At 37.3% G+C, this 14,396-nt stretch overlaps 1 protein-coding gene across 4 annotated transcripts in view; it reads left to right on the plus strand.

The window, feature by feature from the left end:
* Window positions 1-14,396, plus strand: part of LOC127413316 (gamma-aminobutyric acid receptor subunit alpha-2-like) — a 280,046-nt gene that overhangs the window by 173,965 nt on the left and 91,685 nt on the right. The window lies entirely within an intron of this gene.

The raw sequence follows: 14,396 nt of genomic DNA on the forward strand, positions 1-14,396 counted from the left end.
CAGCTCCATCATTCTCTATAAACATAGTAAAGCAATTTAGCAAATAATTTACAGTAGATATTGTAAATCATACAGTTACACATATCCCACATTGTGTAGCATATTCTGCATATACAGGTTGTACTTGTCAATACTGAAAGACAAGGATATTACAGCACTGTGTAGTGTACAATGATGAATTCTTACCTGTACATACTGGTACCTCAGCTCCTTCACTCTTTCACCATTCCTCTCAAAATGTACCTTGTAGAGTTGCTTCATTGCAATCTGATTTCTCTTCAGCACTCTTATCAACTGTGGAGAGGCTGACGGTGTTGACATTTTGAAAGATGCCATCATCTTGTATGACTGCACTTTGAATATTTTTTAGTCTAAAAGCATTGTTTGCTATGACCATATTACAAATTTCAAGTTCTTGTTGAGCAGTGAAAACTGATCTTCTGCTACCACCATGGGGCAGACGCTCAATCCTAGACAGAAAATACAGCACAGTAAAGTCAGTGTATTCTACATAAATTCTTAGATATACATTGGCTAAGTTTACTGGAATACCAGTGTGAAGGAATATTGCAGTACAATATTTGATTATACACCTGTTTTCTCTCCTGAATGTCTGGACTATTGACGACACAGTGGACCAGCCCAGATTAGGCTGCACTCTCCGACCAGCCTCTGTCATACTTATGTAATGGGTGATGACATGGTCTATAATTGTTGCCTGTATCTCATTTGAGATTTCTCTGTGCCTTTGCCTTTCTCTGGCTCTTCTTCATCCTCTGTGACCCCCTCTCCCTCTTCCTCTCCCCCTCACCATACCACCCCACACTCTAATGCCCCTTGCTTTTGCAAGAGCAGGCTCTTGCCCCTGTCTGTCTCCTGCCTGCTCCATATTCCACAGCTGTGTAAATGTAATGTCTTACCCTTGCAGTATAAACGTGTTTGAGAACTGATAGTTTATGAGTGTCACCTGTCAGTGAAATTGGACAGCATTTGTGTTTGGTTGCTCTAAATTGTGAGGAAATTGAATTATTCCCCATCTAGCCTAAGTCTATCCATCTGACAACTATTACAACAATACCACATAACTATTATTTATCTAATATATGTGTGACAGGTTGTTGTGATTGTTGGTTGTTCTATTTAGTATGTAGGGATTTACACAATGAACATGTGTATAATTGCATTTGAGAGTAATATCATTCAATAGCAAATTAATGCAAACTATTTGATCTGCAAGGCTTACTCAATGCATTTTGTGCCAAAGCAATTATAAATGACTATAGTCATGTGAACAAATGACCTAATGTTCATATAGTTAGTCATATAGTTTGACAAGTGTAATAGTCATTCGACGATTGTGCCAAAATGCGATTGAGGAAAAACTGTAAAGTGTTTAGGGGATGTCATAACAACTGGAAGCAGAGCAAGAAGACTTTAAAACAAGATGCTTCATTCATACATCTACAAGATCTTACCTATAATAGGGTCTAGCAACACCTATGCTTCTCGCCATTAAATTGGGAAAGATCCCCTTGTTCCTCTGGCTCTCGATTCCTCTGCCCCAGTTTATAGAGAGTTTAGTGGGAAAGCCGTTCCTTTCTTAGCCATTTTGTGAGGATTTATGGAGCTCAGGTAGGGAACAATTTGGTTTCCGTGGAGATTCCCTGAGCTTGGTGTTGCTAAGCAGGTAATGTTGAGGAGATGAGCCTTCCTGACATATGTATCTCTCCCTCCTCCCTCCTCCCTCCTGTCTCTCTCTCTCTCTCTCTCTCTCTCTCTCTCTCTCTCTCTCTCTCTCTCTCTCTTGTCTGCATCTCTATCCTGCTGTTAGTGTCTCTCTTTCAATTGTTCTCTCTCTCCCTGGAGTCATATTGGCAGTTCTTCAGCTATCCAGTCTATCTTTCTCTCTCTTATCTTTTTTCTTGCTATACCTCCATTATATGAGCCTTTTAAACAACCCGCCATCAGACAAATGTTCAGAGAGAGTTTTCCCCAGCAGAGAGCTTGCAAACACCTTCAAAAATCAGTGTATTAATGCCAGGAGTTAAAGCGGAAATGTATAAGTTCAATGTCACTATGTCAAGCCGAATTTAATTTTAATCATGTTCCGGATATGAATTATAGATATCTATAATTACATTTTCACTAAAGTTAAAACTTGTGAAGTTCACAATGTCTATCATTCACTCCTGTTCAAATCAAAATTACAGAAATCTATAATTTTTATACTAGTGGAATTTCCAAATATACATATGAGCTATGTACTTCTTACTAGTAAAATTTATATATTTCTTTTTATATCAACCATTACATTGTTACTAGTGCAAATGTCCATTCCTGATATCAACAACTGAATTACAACTAGTAAAAATTATAATATTTGATATTTGTAATTTGCTTTTCACTAGTGGAAATGTTTATTTCAGATAGTTATAATGTTATTGTAACTAGAGAAACTTTGAAAGTGTTTGAAGAGAAATCTTCAATTTATTGATATCTGAAATCCAGCTATGATGGATGGACAAATTCTTCAAAAGATTCATTATAAGATGGTGTCAAAAGCATCACAACGAAACTAAATCAAAATACCATTAAATAATTATTTGCAATAAACACCAATGACATATTTAATAAACCATGTGATAGTTAAATAAAATTATTAGGTTTACACACTCAAAAGGCCTGGCACTAACACCACTTTCCTAATTGACAATTTAAATATATAATCTAAAATGTGCAAACAATAAAATCAAAACATAAAAATCATTTAATAAGGAGAAGTAGCCATTCCTGCAGCTCAACTAGTAGAACATGGCGCTAGCAACGCCAAGATCATGGGTTCGGTTCCCAGGGAAATCAAATGCATAAATATAAATGTAGAAGTATAGAAAGATGCCTTTAAATGAGGTTTCTTGACTATTTGAATCTTTATCATGACTGAAACTCAAGGGACATTTGTGTCACCATATTTGATAATGACCCAGGCATACTGCTCAGTTATTTGACTGAATTTAGAAATGTTAATGCGCAATAGCCCACCACTAGGTGTCAGCAGGCTCGCAGCAACAGAAGATACTTTCCCTTTAAGAGAAAACAGCGAATGTAGACATATAGAGTAAATAAAGAAAATCTTTGTGATTTAACTTGCAATAGGAGTGACAAGAAGAACATGAGAAGCATCCTCGTAACCTATCAGACCACGTACACCGAAGTACTATGCATGATCGATGTGCATGAATACTGAAAATGATTCCCCAAAGCAGGAGTATAATCGGGCATGCAAACACTGTTGTAAACATATGAGCAATGTGATCATGGCTCACCCAAGTGACATGCTGCTACACTGGAAAAACACACTTTGACACACCTAACATTAAGATCGGCACACACCGAGCTCTCTTGAAATGAAACACTGCCACTTGAAAAGCCATACTGATTCAGTATGTATTTATGATGAATAGAAAATTGAGATCATTGATAGAAAAACTTAAACCCCAATGACCACCAGCTAGATGTATTTGACAATAGTTCCCCCAAGAGAAGAATAAACATAGGACTTGCATATCTTGCTGATGAGACCAGCTGCGCTGAGGAGCGTGAACGTAGAGGTGAGTAAACTAGCGATGTATAATTCAAATATGAAGCGATTGTTTGCATGAAAAGCAAAGGCATAGCATGAATTATGATTGTGTGTTTCACTCACGTGCGAGTGAGTTAAAACAACGCGCATGATGAGCCATAACTGACAGCTTCAGAGTTATAAAGAAGATGTTGGATTATGATTGGACAAGATGCCTAAATTGAATGAAACTACCACTATGCTTCCATTTCCTGATTAATCTAAACTGAATCTATAGTGTTAAAACCAATTTAACAATATCCCAAATTAGCATTTTTACTAGTTGTAATTCAATTTTTGATATCATGAATGGATATTTGCACCAGTAACAGTGTAGTTATTAATATAAAACATTCTCATTTTTACTGGTGAGTAGTACACTGCTTATATGTAAAACTGGAATTTTAACTAGGACAAAATTAATTATAAATATCTGTTATTGCATTTTGAACTGTGGAAATGCAGTTATAAATGTCAATAATTATGTTTTTACTAGTTAAAATTAAATTTTTGATATCAAGAATGGGTATTTCCATGAGAAAAGAAAATTTTTTTATATCAAGAATTACAAATGTTACTAGTGCAAACCTAATTATTCATTTTCACTAGTAGTAATTACATTGCTGATTTCAAGAATTAGTATTTTAACAAGTGAAAATAAAATTATATATAATTTATACCTTGCACATGATTAAATGCCGAAAGGGGTTTCCCTTGCCACTAGGTGTCATGTATTTTGTTGATTCATTTTTTTCATGCCTTTTATTTTGAAAAGTTTATTTCCTGTTTCATGTCATGTGTTCCTAGTCAGGTGATGTCCTGTTTTCCCTCCATGTTCATGTGTCTTGTTTTCATTGGTTCATTGTTTGATTATCTTGTTATCAGTTCTGTCTGTTCATTGGTTATATTTGTCATGTGTTCTCCCATGTCCAAGCATTTAAGCCCACATGTTTTCCATTGTTGTTTGTCAGGTATTGTTGATGTAATATTGGTTCATAGTCTAGTCTAGTCAAATGAAATCAAGTTAATGTTTATGTTTTATTTACGTTTGGATTTACTGTTTTGATTTCACATTTGGATTAAATTGCACTTGGGTTCTTCATTTCATCATCTTTATCATCGTCATCATCAGCAGCAATGTTACAGAATACCTGACTGACAAATATGAACCTAGCAATCCAGCTCCTCCACCTACATCAGGAGTATCGTCCCCTGGAGGATTACGTGGAGGATTTTTTCGCTCTGGCATGCCAGGTTTTTAATGAGGTGGCCCTCAAGGACTTCCGATTTGGACTGAATGAGCCCATCTATTTGCTGATGCCAGGTGGTCAGAGTACCCACAGCCTGGCTCAATATATATCGACCTCGCCCTGCAGATTATTGGTTCCACGTTCACTGTGGGGGAGGCGGATGCCGAGCCAGAGTTCCACGTCATGGCCGCCGAGCCAGAGTTCCACGTCATGGCCGCCGAGCCAGAGTTTCACGTCATGGCCACCAAGCTAGCGCCATCTTTTGCCCCGGATCTTCAGCCTGCTCTGTGCCATGTCACAGCAACGCCTGAGCCTGCTCCATGCCACGCCACAGCCACGCCTAAGTCTGCTCCACGCCTTGTCATAGCCACATCTGAGCTATTAGACCTGGAGATGGTTCCCGCCCTTGTACCCACCCTTAGTTCTCCTGAGCAGGCAAGGGGAACTTTCAACCCTCTCAACATCGCCTCGGCTCTGCATTCCCTCGGCTCCACTGTGGTCCTTCAGCCTGTCGGCTTTGCTGGGGTCCCTCATCCCTCCGGCTTCTCTCTGGTCTGTCGGTCACCTGGCTGCGCCTCATCCCTCCGATCCATCAGCTCCACTGGGGACCTCCTTCCCTACGGCTCCGCCTTGGTCCTCAGTCCCACCGGCTCTGCCTCAGTCTTCTGATCTCCCAGCTCCGCCTTGCTCCTCCGAGCCTCCAGCGCTGCCTTGGTCCTCCCTGCCATCGGCTCCACCCTGGCCCTTCGAGTCTTCGGCTACTCTCTGGGTACCAAGTTCCCTGGTGTCGCCCTTCAAGTCTCACAGGTTTCCGCCTTCCAAGGCTCCACCCCTCAAGCCACTCAGGGCCCCACTTTCCATTGACTCTGGCCTGGTCCCATGCCCCACGCCCCATGCCATGCCCTTCCAAGCCATGCTTCAAGACCCACCCCCCAGCTCCCTACAGAACTTTTTGGTAATCCATGTTTTATGCGTTGGTTCATGTTTTGGGGCTTCAGGAGCCACCCCTTAGTGGGGGGGTATGTCATGTGTATTTTGTTGATTCATGTTTTTCATGTCTTTTATTTTGAAAAGTTTATTTCCTGTTTCATGTCATGTGTTCCTAGTAGGTGATGTCCTGTTTTCTCTCAATGTTCATGTGTCTTGTTTTCATTGGTTCATTGTTTGATTATCTTGTTATCAGTTCTGTCTGTTCATTGGTTATATTTGTCATGTTCTCCCATGTCCAAGAATTTAAGCCCTCATGTTTTCCATTGTTGTTTGTCAGGTATTGTTGATGTAATGTTGGTTCATAGTCTAGTCATGCCATGTTAAGTCAAGTTTATGTCATAGTCAAGTTCATGTTTATGTTTTATTTATGTTTTGGATTTCACGTTTGGATTAAATTGCACTTGGGTTCTTCATTTCATCGTCATTGTCTTTATCATCATCAGCAGCAATGTTACACTAGTGTCACCAAATGGAATTGCAAAAATAATCAATGCATTTTAACTGGTTTCGGACATTCTCCCCATCTTCCAGTGCTTGTAAAACAGATATTCCCGTCTTGAACTCACGCCATTGGTTGAGCCAATGTTGCTGTGTCGGGCTGGTCAGGATGTTCAAATGCAATGTTTTGAAAGCGTCACAGAGACACAGTGTTTAAAATTTACTCTCACAGCGAAATCGTAAGGATTCGTATGACTTTTCTCAATTTGGCTATTTCATATGATATCCTACGACTGCACTTGTATGAATTCGTATGACTTTTAACTACAGCCAATGACATCGCTGGACACTGTTTTCATCTAATACGTGACAATTACTTGCTTCTGTTACACACAACAGCTTCTTATGTTTACACACTCTACTGATCAGTTAGGTTTAGATAAGGGGTTTGGGTTTAGGGCATAATATTAATAAGCATGTCCTTGACACATCGCGCTCGGAACTCACGCTTCCACATTACACATCCGAGCATTTGCACATGATGAAATCGTACGAATTCATACAAACGTAACCTTATGAAATCATATGAAATAGCCAACTTGTAAAATATGTATACATTTTCATGAGACAGAAGAAAGTATTTTAACATTGAAAATTTTTTTAACTTGAAACATTGCATGAATTAAGAAAAAGAATCATGCATTTTTTGTTAGCATGAATATAACATTAATTACCATATCATAGATGGTATATAAGAGTTTCATGAGGCCATGAGGTATTAAAGCGGAAATAGAGAGAAGCACATTAAAATGAAGCTCAGATTTGTGCACACACTATGAAGACCGTCCAGAGCTGCATAATTGAAAACTTGCTCAAGGCAGAATAGCATGGGAGTGTTATTTAATGTATGTTTCATTGTGATGGTTGTACTTACATCCTGTGTCATGTGTTTTTAGATTTTTGGATTGATTATCAAATGAAAGCAGCTTATCTTGAATGTAAGCATTTTTTTTTTTTTTTTGGCTCTACACTGTAAAGGATTTTTGTTGTTTTGACAGTACTATTGCTGTATTTTCAAACATTTACAGTATGTTGCTGTCAACTGAGCTCTATTCTTTAGAAAAAAAAATGAGCGGGAAAATAATTACAGTAATTTATTATACTGTATGCTGTAATATACTGTAGCTAGTTTTACAGTAATTTTACCATGGTATGGAATACAGAAACTTGTTTGATATTTGTTGACAGTGAGTTACTGTTGATTTTACATACACATTAAAAAAATATATAATAAAGAATGAGTTAGTGTTTCAGAACTTTTGACCGGTAGTGTGTGTGTGTGTATATATATAATATATATATATATATTGTTGTGGCAATTTCATGTCCCAAGGGTTGATTTTTATTAAAACAAGCAGATTTCAAGGTTTTTTTTTGTTTGTTTTTTTTTGTTATATGGGCACATTATAACTGTATTGGAAACTTTTTACTAGGCCTTCATCATTTATTTTTTTCACTTTTCATTAGCTGTTTTAGCCTTGTCCCTTTCCCAAACATTCAAGATTAAACTGTGAAAATACAGTATTTCAAAAAAAAAAAATAAATAAATAAATAAAAAGAAAAATATATATATATATATATATATATTGTAATTATTACATTTTTAAAACTATACAAATTTAAATAAACAGTAAAAATAAACATAAACCATTTCGATATTTGTGTGAAAATTATTTCTATAAAATGTTCAAAATTTTGACTATCCCACAGTTGCGTCATTTCCACCACACCAAACAATTTTGCCCTAAAAAAAAAACAAAAACAACAACAACAACAACAACAAAAAAACACTTTAAGTTAGTGAATTTGATAATGAAGTGGACAAAAGTGCCAGTGATGAGCGCCCTTGAGATGAAATATGAGTGATGTTTGAAGAAAACAAAGAAAATTCAAGGTAAATATAACTTGTGAGCAGAATATTTTTCATGTAATTTCCAATTAAGCTGTAATTTTGCCAAATTATACAAAAAGTGTGAAAATATTATTTAATTGTTTGTATATAGCTATGAAATTAGCCTCAGCAAGACAAAGGAGTGGGCCATTTTATTTCAAAAATGTTAAAAATATCCTTTCCATCAGCATCATTTCCACCACAGAATTCTATTAAACACAATACAGAATTTGGGATGTGCTAGAAATGACACTATGGTGAATTTTTATTAGAAAAAAATACAAATAAAATGACAAACAGTGTATGTACATATACTGTTGGACATTGTTAGTAGACATAATAATAATAATAATATTTTGATATGTTTTTAAAAAAAGACTTTCTAGAAATCCACAGTGCTAAAAGTGCCTGAAGTTGAATAAACACCCACATAATATGAAGTATATACATTTCAGAGTGCTTTCTGTCTGTATAGACACGTGAAAGGGAAGATTTGAGTCAGATTGGAATTGAAAATTTCTGATTTTGAGTGGTTTTGAGTGTTTTAAGGTGGTTCCAGGTAGTTTTGAGTCTGTTACTTTAATCTTCATGAAGTGAAGTATGTTCAATAACACTTCTTTCCTCCCCCAAGACTGAGGTCTCTCCATCCTGAGGTCTGTCTAACAGTGCATTCAGCAGATGAATGAGCAAATAAATTTGAGTGCTCAGGCAATCATTGTGTATGGCTGCTGACCTCCGGTTCTTCTTTTCCCCTTTACTTCCTGTCAGATCTCATCTATTTGGATGCTGTAGCATTATATACCACTAGCCTTATGGTATTTTGAGGGTCTGAATGATTACTTGCCACTGCTTTGTCATTGGATGGATATCTGCATTTTGGCAGAGTTTTCTGACGGTCAGGGGAAGGTGATCCATCCTACAATTCCCATCTGCATATCTGTGGTCGTCAACCCATTTCAAACAAAAAGCCGTCTGCTGCTGTCATCCCCATCTCACAGGGGATCGAGCACTGAAGAGTTTGACGGTGATGGAAATTAATTGGAGGCATTTGTTTACATGCATGGTCGCAATCGGATTCCCTAGGCTCTTCGCCTGTCAGATGGTGCTGTCATTGAAGACCTCGGACAGTGTTTAGGTTCCTCTCCAGAATCTCATCACAATGTCACAAAGTCTCAGCTGACAATGTGCCTGAATATTCTCAATAAAAAAGAAAATTCTATCACTATTTACTCATTCTCCCAAAAGGAGACATTTTGAAGAATTCATAAAAACAAACACACACACACACACACACACACACACACACATAAACAAACACCAAATATAGCCCCAATTATTGATGTCCAAGCAGTTCGGAAAAGTGGAGAAAATTACCAAACTTTTTAAGAACATTTCTGTCAGGGGCAAACTGGTGGTGGTAGAGGAGATTCCCCCTATACTATGTAAAGCACTTTGAGTGCCTAGAAAAACACTATATAAATGTAAGGAATTATTATTATTATTATTATTATTATTATTATTAATTAATAAGTAATTTAATTACTAAGTACTCTAGTTACTTTTGAGGTATTCTATGAAAATCCCAGGAGATCAGCAGTTACATAAATACTCAAACTAGCCCATCTGGCACCAACAAAAATCAATGCGATTATCTAATCAGCCAATCATGTGGTAGCAGTACAGTGCATAAAATCATGCAGATACGGGTCAGGAATTTCAGTTAATGTTCACATCAACCATCAGAATGGGGAAAAATGTGATCGCAGTGATTTGGAGAGTGGCATGATTGTTGGTTTGAGTATTTCTGTAACTGCTGATCTCCTGGGATTTTCACGTACAACAGTCTCTAGAGTTTACTCAGATTGGTGCCAAAAACAACAACAAAAAAACATCCAGTGAGCAACAGTTCTGTGGACGGAAATGCCTTGTTGATGAGAGAGAACAACAGAGAATGGTCAGACTGGTTTGAACTGACAAAGTCTACGGTAACTCAGATAAACGCTCTGTATAATTGTAGTGAGAAGAATATAATTTCAGAATGCTATTCTGAGATGCAGGTTGGTGCTGTATTGGTGGCACAAGGGGGACCTACACAGTATTAGGCAGGTGGTTTTAATGTTGTTGCTAATCGATGTATATACAAAACCCTTCATCTGGTGAATATTTAGGCTATAAAAAGCTTAATTTGGTTAATACTTTAAATAGATAGCCAAGGAATCAACTCTCCGTCATTTTAAAATAAGAGTCCCCAATGTGTTTTTGGCTTGTTTATAGTTAAAAGGCTTGCGTTATGTACTCTTTATTTTTTTCTGATTATAATTGGGATTTGGTTGAACAACAAACTACAGTACATCTGGGATTTTATATAACTCTTGTAGCCTCTGTGTTTGTGGCCATCATAGTAAGGAAAGGATAATAATTTTTTTATAAATCATTCTGTCAATCAATTTTAAAAATTATCGGCCAATTAATCAGTTAGCAGCCTTTTTCACCAGCGTAATTATCGGTATCGGCAAAATCCACTATCGGTTGACCTCATAACAACGGTAAACCCTGTAATCTGGTAAATGCCCTGACATCTGTAAATCCTTGATTTTATCACACAAAAACATGTTAACACATACTGTATAATCTTGTGCCAATACTTTTGAAACTGTGTATTTTAAAGTTTATGGTCTGGCCCTTCACTGACCATTCACTTCAATTTTAAGTGCCTTTCTGTAACTGTGATTATTTAATTATTTTTTTTTTAATTTAATATTAAATGTGCTTTAAGTGATTTTAGTAGTTCTGGAACTTCCACCAGTCTTTGAATTAGCCATGCCCCCTCTTTCCAAAACCGCACAATCCAAAGACATGAGCACACTTTGAGACCATTATAATCAGAGATGGAGCAGATGCAGGAAGGTGAGGGGAAAACCCCCTGAGCGTTTTGCGGGAGCAGGATACCCTACCGGAACTTATACGAGCATATATGACCTGTCCTGTGAACGTGCACAATTACTGACAGGCAGAAAGTCTTAGGGCTTTATTTTCGTGAGTGTGACGCAATGTGAGTGTTTCGTAATGAAGTGGCGCAAAGCATAATTTGCTATTTTCCTGAGAAATAGGTAATCGTGTTAAGACGTTTCAAAAGTATGGATGTTTTCAGTGCAGTCTAAACTCACTTCCTGCATTTGCATTGTAAAGTTAATTTCCAAATTCTGAATATACAGTGGAACATCAAATTATGTCCATGACAATCACTGTTGTAGCCATTTTATTTAACAAATATTTATGAAAATTGTGTTAAACTATCTTTAGGTAATGGTTTATTTTTCAATTATTATTTTATGTTTATATTTACAATTGTATTTAAAATCTAATTTGTATTGGTATTTTTCCACCTGTTGTTGAGAGTGATTTTTAAGTTACTGCAGAAGGGGCTGGTGGAAGAAGTTGGAAGAGTAAAATGTTTGAATTTGGTATGATTTTTATTTTTATTTTTATTTTTTTTTATTTTTTTTACCACTTCTTTAATTTGATTATATTTTTGTTTTGTTTGAATTTTTGGTTTAAAAATCAAAATCGACTGGTAGAAGTGAAGAGTGTGCCGATACAATCACTGTTAATACTAGCCATGATTTGTGTCAGTAGATGAAAATGATTAATAATATCATTTAACGGAGCATACATCCAAATTCTGAAGAGAACCACATTTTTCATGTGTATAAAAGGAGTGTATCACTGTCATAGAAATATGCCTGACATTCAACAAGGACACAGTTAATGCACAATAGAAAGTTAGTCCATATATATTTTCTTCTAATTCATTGCATACAGTCCATTTAAACTACCAACTTTTTATAAATGTGCTGTCTTTGTTTATATCACTGGTTCTTAAGGGAATGGACTATATCAGGGTTGCTCACACTTCTATGGCATGAGATCTCCTTTTTCATAATGCCATTATAGTAAGATCTACCATGTATTGTAGGCAGTGTTGTCACGATACCAAAATTTCAGTAGTTGGTACATGTGTACCAGTGCAATTTGACAATTATTGATACCAAAACTAATAATAGCCAATTTGTTAATTAAGTAAACATTGAACAAGTTCTGAAGTAATTATTCAGGACAAGGAAATAACAATAACAAAATAAGAACAAAGAAACAAATTTAGAAAACTGTGCTTACATTTTCTAACAACAGTATCAATATGTATTCAAGTGTATGTTCAGAAATTGAAAAAAATAAAATAAAAAAAATAATAATAATAATAATTTACCATAAAACTTAATAGATCACAGGTTTTCACTGCATGATTATAATAATTTCTTTTAATTTATTTTTTATCCCCTTTTCTCCCAATTTGGAATGCCCAATTCCCACTACTTACTAGGTCCTCGTGGTGGTGCGGTTACTCACCTCAATCTGGGTGGCGGAGGACAAGTCTCAGTTGCCTCTGCTTCTGAGACCGCCAATCCACGCATCTTATCACGTGGCTTGCTGTGCATGACACCGTAGAGACTCCCAGCATGTGGAGGCTCATGCTACTCTCCTCGATCCATGCACAACTTACCACGTGCCCCATTGAGAGCGAGAACCACTAATCGCGACCACGAGGAGGTTAACCCAAGTGACTCTACCCTCCCTAGCAACCGGGCCAATTTGGTTGCTCAGGAGACCTGGCTGGAGTCACTTAGCACACCCTGAATTTGAACTCGTGACTCCAGGGGTGATAGTCAGCATCAATACTCGCTGAGCTACCCAGGCCCCCTGATTATAATACATTAATATACTACTAAAGTTATCTAACCAAGAGCAATTAATAGTCTCGTTTTCTTCTTCTGGTTGTTTGATTGATATTAAAGTCTAATATTAATAAGGGCAGGTCTACCACGCTTGTACGTTTACTTTAGACATAACTGATTGTGTTTTAATTAATACCTTGCACAAAGACAGGCATTTTACAGTGTACTGTCACACTGAATATCGTGAGCACACTTACCGCACACACACACACACACACATTAGCACGCACAGAGAAAGAATGCATCTGTCAGTCAGACAGTGCTGGGGGCGAATTTCTGAAATGTAGGATGGCAAGTGTGTGGGTCCTTTATATTCATGAGGAAAGCGATACCTGATTGGTCTATATAATCTATAACCCAATCCATAAACCTATCGCTATCCAATCAGGTATAATTTTCCTCATAAATATTAATGAGTCTTCCCCTGCCATCCTGCGTTTTGGAAATCCATGCGCGGGGGAGACGATATAAGGAAATAAAAGGTGATCTTTAAGACTATCGTTATTTGTGTAGTTTATATCCCTTTCCTTTTGACCTGTTAACGAGATCCACCAGTTGTTGTCTTGCGATCGACCGGTCGATCATGATCGACATAATGAGCACCCCTGGACTATATAATAGGATGCAGATGGTGGAATAACCGGAGAAGAACCTCCAAATAAATTGCACTTGACTCAGCCCATTAGTGCCTTGTGCGCCCAATTTCGCCAAACCCACTTACTCCTGGACTTAGCGTCATGCCCACTGACTTTGTATGTATGACTGTAGAAAAGCTCTTTGTTCAGGGCAATGGAGGAGTCAGGAGAAAATGAAGCAGGTTCAAGGTCAGTTTTTTAATTTGCAGTATTGCTTTACACACCCACACGATGGTAACTGTCGTTATGAACATTAAAGTATCAGAAGCTCTGTCTGATGAAGCTCTCTGGTCACTCTCTCTTCCCCTCTGATGCTCTGGCGGGCCTTTTATGTCTCCCTCCACCATCACTATAATGAGAGACAGGTGTTAGAGATAATTATGAGCCAGGTGACGAGCCTTACCACTCTCACTCTCCCGCAGACACATGACCATGCCCCCCCATGCCACAGTGACTTATGCCTTAGCGCTTTTTAAATGGGGCCCATCATGTGTTTGGCTAAACAAATGGCCATGGACATCTTTGCCCCGGTGTTTACAGAGCCTATGGCTGTTACAGAGACAGGCATGATATTTCATGGCACATATTTAAGTGCAATCTAACAGGTAAGAAGTACGTTTTCTGCATGTTATTTAATAAAAAAAAATCACTTAAAGCACATTTAACGTGGCTGGAGTCAAAAAGATTTTTGTTTTAATCAATATTATTCCCACAAATGCT

The sequence above is a fragment of the Myxocyprinus asiaticus genome, chromosome 22 (assembly GCF_019703515.2).
Source record: "Myxocyprinus asiaticus isolate MX2 ecotype Aquarium Trade chromosome 22, UBuf_Myxa_2, whole genome shotgun sequence".
NCBI lineage: Eukaryota > Metazoa > Chordata > Actinopteri > Cypriniformes > Catostomidae > Myxocyprinus > Myxocyprinus asiaticus.